The 6,000-nt window shown below is 43.9% G+C and overlaps 1 protein-coding gene across 3 annotated transcripts in view; it reads left to right on the top strand.

Annotated features, from left to right (window-relative positions):
* The first annotated feature begins 4,625 nt into the window (after window positions 1–4,625).
* The window catches only part of kank1a (KN motif and ankyrin repeat domains 1a), a 430,902-nt gene continuing 429,527 nt past the window's right edge, over window positions 4,626–6,000 (top strand). For all 3 annotated transcript variants that reach the window (XM_038804689.1, XM_038804690.1, XM_038804682.1), the window contains exon 1: window positions 4,626–4,758. The gene's annotated coding sequence lies outside the window, so the exon portion shown is untranslated. The remainder of the gene's footprint in view (window positions 4,759–6,000) is intronic.

Genomic DNA, 6,000 nt, shown 5'->3' with positions numbered 1-6,000 from the left:
TGAATTCTCCTGGAGCTACTTCTAATGCGACTGACGTCTAGTACGACTTACTACCAACTGTCAATCTGTGGAGTCTCATGGTGGATCACCGTCCCAACTGCTGGTACATCCAACTATATACATTGCTATCGCCACAATGAAATTAGTCAAAACAATTTATCTTTAACAAATCTGTACTGATTTCCATTTATTGATCCATACTTTCCCAAATGGCTATTACTTCTGTCCTGGATTATTATCTCTAAAGGTTACCTCATCATCAGCATTATGTTTTCTAGCCTTATTTGCTGGTTTATCCAGCTCCCCTTTTTTAAGCAGGGGACAATCCTCTAGTCCTTGGGAACCACTTTCATATCTAAGGGAGACTGAAAGACCGTGCCTGAAATCTCTGCAATTTCAGCCCCTATTTTTGTCACTGGCCTGGAATGCATCCCATCTACATTGGGAGATTTTACTCCTTTAAGGACTGTCAATATTTTCAAAACATCCTCTTTATCTATTAGCATCTGTTAAGAAAACAAAGGTAATCTTTTTTTAAATTTAGAATACCCAATTAAGGGGCAAATTTGGCGTGGCTAATCCACCTAACCTGCACATCTTTGGGTTGTGGAGAGTGAAGCCCACGCAGACACGGGGACTGTGACCCAGGGCCGGGATCAGAACCCAACAAAGGTAATTTTAAGATGATTTATAATTGTATTGGTAAACATTAGGGATGGGATTCTCCAGTCCCCCAGCCACATTTTTCTTGGCTGCATGCCGTTTACAGGGGGTGGGATTCTATCTTCCCGCTGCTTGTCCATGGAATTTCACATTGTAACCACCTGACACAGGCGGGTTGGGTCACCTACAGGAAAAACGACTCGCAATGACCAGAGAATTCTGGCCTAGAAATAAGGTATAGTTTTAGGTGGGTTTGATTTAATGTTCTTGTGTCTGGAAGTGACCGATAGTTACCTGCCTGCACTACCCCCCCCCCCCCCCCCCTCCTCCATCTTTTCATGAGCATGGCCCCCCTCACCCCCTGACACATGGCAATGCCACCCTGGCATGTGGGCCTCCTTGAACTGCCACCCTAGCACCCAGACAGTGCTTCTGCCATCTTGGCAGTGCCATCTGGGCAGCTTCACAGCAGCCAGAGAATCGCGCCCAAAGTTTCTAATGTAATCCTAAAGGTTTCTAAAGTCATCCTAAAGTTGGAATGTCTTATGGTCAGCATGGTAGCACAGTGGTTAGCACTATTGCTTCAAGGCACCATGGTTCCAGGTTCGATTCCTGGCTTGGATCACTCACTGTGCGGAGTCTGCACGTTCTCCCCATGTCTGCTTGGGTTTCCTCTGAGCGCTCTGGTTTCCTCCCACAAGTCCCGAAAGATGTGCTGTTAGGTGAATTGGATATTCTGAATTCTCCCTCTGAGTGCCCGAACAGTTGCTGGAGAGTGGTGACGAGGGGATTTTCACAGTAACATCATTGCATTGTTAATGTAAGCCTACTTGTGACAATAATAAAGTTTCTTATTATATTATTATAGTCTATGAAGTGAATTTGAAAGCATTTGAGAACACCGTATTGACAGTGGAAGTTCTTCGAGATGAAGAAATCGTGAAGAGTTGGTGTTATGGGCGGCACAGTAGCACAGTGGTTAGCACTGTTGCTTCTCAGCGCCAGGGTCCCAGTTTCAATTCCCGCCTTGGTAACTGTCTGTGTGGGTTTTCTCCAGTTGTTCTGGTTTCCTCCCACAAGTCCCGAAAGTCGTGCTTGTGAAGTGAATTGGACATTCTGAATTTTTGCTCTGTGTACCCGAACAGGCGCCATAGTGTGGCGACTAGGAGATTTTCACAGTAACTTGATTGCAGTGTTAATTTAAGCCTACTTGTGACAATAATAAAGATTATTATAAAATCATGGATTGATAAAAGTAGAACGGAAGCTCTGTTCACAAGAGTATTTTGGAAAACGTGGACTGAATTTTCGAATACAAACTGCTAATGGGGGCACGATTATGGGAGAAGATTCTATTGTGTGTTTTTGGAAGTAGAGTTTGGAAACTCTCACATGACAATCGTCTGGGGAAATTCTAAGGAGACATCCACAGGCGTTTATTTGGGGTTCTAGAGTGGAGTATGTATTTGACCACAGGCATTTTGTGTGTGTCAAAGGACTTTATTTGTCAATGAGACCTTTGTAGGTTCAAATGTACTTTGTCATTCATGTTCATCCTAAAACGTGTGTGTAATTGTTAATATTATGGGCCAAGGTTTTGAGAACCCCAAAGTGTATCATGGAGTTCACCTGACCGATAAATTTGAATAGATTTTGGTTATGGGGAGCACAAGGACCCACTTTACAGGTGTGGTGCAACAGAGAGCTAAAGTGTGTTTAAACAAAAACAATGTTTATTCTATGAATTCAGTTAACATTTTTAAACACACACAGTAAACATCTTAGCAACTATCAACTCAAATATTCCCCCCAAAGAATACAGTACTCTATAAGTAACCTTTAATCTTTTCCTTGCAACATACATTTATATTTTTTATAAAAGATCTAAAATTAGCCTCTAATCTACTCATAATCTCTCTTTGCCCCTCTTATTTCCAGTATAGTTCTCCTCTGTACTTTGTATTGTCAGCTTGCTGCTCAACTATGTTATTTCCTGCATTATAGCAGTGACCACACTTCAAAAGTAGTTCATGGGTTAGAAGGCATTTTGGGATGTCCTCTGAAAGGTACTATATAAATGTAAATATTTATTTCATCTGTCATGAGCCTCCATTTTCTGTCTCATTTTAATCTCTAACTTTAGTCATCCAGGCATCTCTAACTTTGAATGCCTTCTTTCTCCCTCCTCGAACCATCTCCTCTTTGAATGTGACCTGCTCCATTTGTTCAATTATTGTTCCAGCTAATTTTTGATTCTGATCCACCCAGGCCAGACCAGTATTCAGCTCACTGAAGTTAGTCCTCCTCCAATTAAAACATAGAAACCCACGCGGCCTTGTCCATGTGGTGTTTAGACATTCTGCGTGGTTTCCTCCCACAATCCAAAGCTGTGTAGATTGGGTGGATTGGCTACACTTTGGAGGTTCACCAACAAAACAGAAGAAAGGAAACAAACTGAGGGATAAAGCAAAAAAGGACCACTGCCCGAACATAACAAAGATCAACGGAAACTTTAAAAAAGCATCAAATAAGAGTGCAATTAAAGGCGTCAATAAAGCACCTCAACCCCTGCGGTGCCCACCGGGTGGATTGGCCATGCTAAATTGCCCCATAGTGTCCAAAGATGTAAAGGTTAGGTGGGGTTATGGGAATGGGGGGGGGGGGGGGGGGGGGGGGGGGGGGTTGCTAGGTAAGATCCTCGGACAGTCGGTGCCCACCTGATGGGTTGAATGGCCTCCTTCTGCACTGTAGAGATTCAATGATAATGTGCAAACTCCACACAGTCACCAAGGGCTAAATCTAACCTGGTTCCCTAGCGTTGTGAGGCAGCAGTGCTAACCACTGTGCCACCATGTCACCCTTGCCCTGTTTAAAAAATATATATGAGGCAGCACGGTAGCACAGTGGTTAGCACTGCTGCTTCACAGCTCCAGGGTCCCAGGTTCAATTCCCACACTATCTGCATGGAGGCTGCACGTTTTCCCCATGTCGGTGTGGGTTTCCTCCGGGTGCTCCGGTTTCCTCCCACAGTCCAATGATGTGCAGGTTACGTGGATTGGCCATGCTAAATTGCCCTTAGAGTCCTTAAAGGTTCGGTGGGGTTACTGGGTGTGGTGACTGTAATATATAGATGCATATATGTTAATTCACACTGTCTTTGTAAGCGCAGTAGCACTATCCTACCACTAGGGGGAGTAGCGCTGGGAGTACTCAGGAACTTGTACTGGGCTCCACCCTTGGCTCCGCCCATGACTCCTCCCCCTTGTGCTGGTGTATAAATACCCTTGTCCAGAGTCAGCCTGAGTTCACTAAGAGTTCATCAATGGGTAACAGGCTGGCTCTGAAGTAAGTCGATTAAAGCCTAGATTCATATCGGAAACACGTGTCTGGTGAATTGATGGTTCCATCACTGGGTTGCAGTGATAGGGTGGAGCTGTGGGCTTGGACAGAGTGCCCTTTCCAAGGGCCGGTGCAGACTCAATGGGCCGAATGGCCTCCTTCTGCACTGTAAATTTTATGATTCTATGATGATCAGTGTTCCCAAATTTCGTCTTGTGAAAAAGTGTTCCACGTGCCCCATACTTGTTCCTATGCCAGATTGGACTGGGAAATACACTGAGCTGGACCTGGAGAGTTCTGTTGCGCACATATAAAGAATTGCTCATTGCTCTTCACACTGGACTGCAGTCCATATTGGGATAATTGAAGTGTTCTGCCTACTCTGAAGCTATTGCATCTGGCTGTAATTTGCTTGCAAATTTGCACCTTCTTACTATTAACAATGTAAATTAAAATAAACGTATACACAGTTCTCTGCGTGCTGAGTTTATCTGGCTTTCTCAGGTTCGGTGCTGTTGCACTCCATCTCCCACAGTTCCCAAGGGAGTTGAGTGTTCATGCGCATTGCCAGCCCGGAGTCCTGTGTGTACAAAGCATCGAGACTGGGATCTTCACTCTGGCTTCGGTTACAAAAGGGGGAGGTTGTTGTGAGCGGGGTTGGAGGGGGGAAGAAAAGGAATAAAGTTACTGCTCTTTTGGAGAAAGCTGACTTCACTGTTTGCAGCGAGCCAGGACAGTTTGTTTCGGGGAGTTTTGGTAAGTTTGTTGTAGTTTGGAAATAGTTGCGGCACTTGGTGTTCTGTGTTACTGTGGATTATCAACTGAAGCTTGCATGAACGCCGGGGGGGGGGGGGGGGGGGGCGGATGAAGAAATGCAGTTTTGTTCAAATGCAATTTGTATTTTTATTGGTTACCGCTGGGTATGTTTTGCAACGCTGTTTTCAGAAATGAAACAATTTGCACCCGTCTTCAAAAGTCCAATGTTGAAGGGGAGCGTACGGTTATATATATATATATATATATTTAATATAATGTGTTTCACTTTGCAAATGAGGCCATTGTTTTCCCCTTCATGTTCGAACCTCAGGAGCTGGGTGGTTTGGGCCACAGTGAATCGTGAATATTCATGTTGTGGAAACAAGTGTTTGCCCTGAGTGGGAGAAGCCAGTTGATGTGGACGGGAACACGTCCCAGTGACAAAGCAACAGCAGTGAACCTGTGAACATGCTTCCCTCCTCTCCTCTCCAAGGGTGTCCTGTTACAGGGGAAACGTTCCACTTGGAGCCAGACGAGGAATTGCTTTATCTTTTGAAGTTTGATCTTGTAGGTTCGGATGTTTCTCTTATTATTTTAATTTTAAAACTCATTTTCCAATTGACTTTAACACTCAGGATAATTCTTAATGACTCATTTTGTAACGAGATTGGAATCGCCAGTTATATTCAATTAAAAATTAATGCAGGATATGCATTGGCGACCTATCTAAGCATTTTTAAATTTTTAAACCAGTATTTAAAAAGGAAATCCGTGCAGAAATATAAGACTTTTTTTCCTTCTCGCGCGTTTTGTTTTGATTGCAGTTCTACGATGTATGTCTGTGGTATCCCCACATGTCCGCACCCCCCCCCCCCCCCCCCCCACACTAGGACTTGATTGACAGCGTCATTTCCAGTAAAAGGCAAATAATTTAACTGTGGTCACTTTCTAACTTTTCCTGGTTAATGATGGGTTGTGTTTTATTTGATATTGTCAAATTCTATCCTTTCAACAGCTCGAGTTTTTGTTGTTGCGATACTTGCAAGCCCTTTAATTTTAGCTAAATTATGGTGGTGATAGTTCACTGGTTCTGCAGCTGTACGTTTTGAAGTGATCACTGCAGGTGTTTGGCACGGCTATTGTAGTCACCTGCAAGAGAATGAAAGGGAAACTTTTTTGTGAAGGCTAACCATTTGGGCAGCAAATGGGATACAAGTTGAGGGGCGGTAGTTTGGGCGTTCA

The sequence above is a fragment of the Scyliorhinus canicula genome, chromosome 8, assembly GCF_902713615.1.
Source record: "Scyliorhinus canicula chromosome 8, sScyCan1.1, whole genome shotgun sequence".
NCBI classification, from domain to species: domain Eukaryota; kingdom Metazoa; phylum Chordata; class Chondrichthyes; order Carcharhiniformes; family Scyliorhinidae; genus Scyliorhinus; species Scyliorhinus canicula.
Note: the sequence above shows the minus strand (reverse complement) of the source record. Positions and strands in the feature narration are given on the sequence as shown.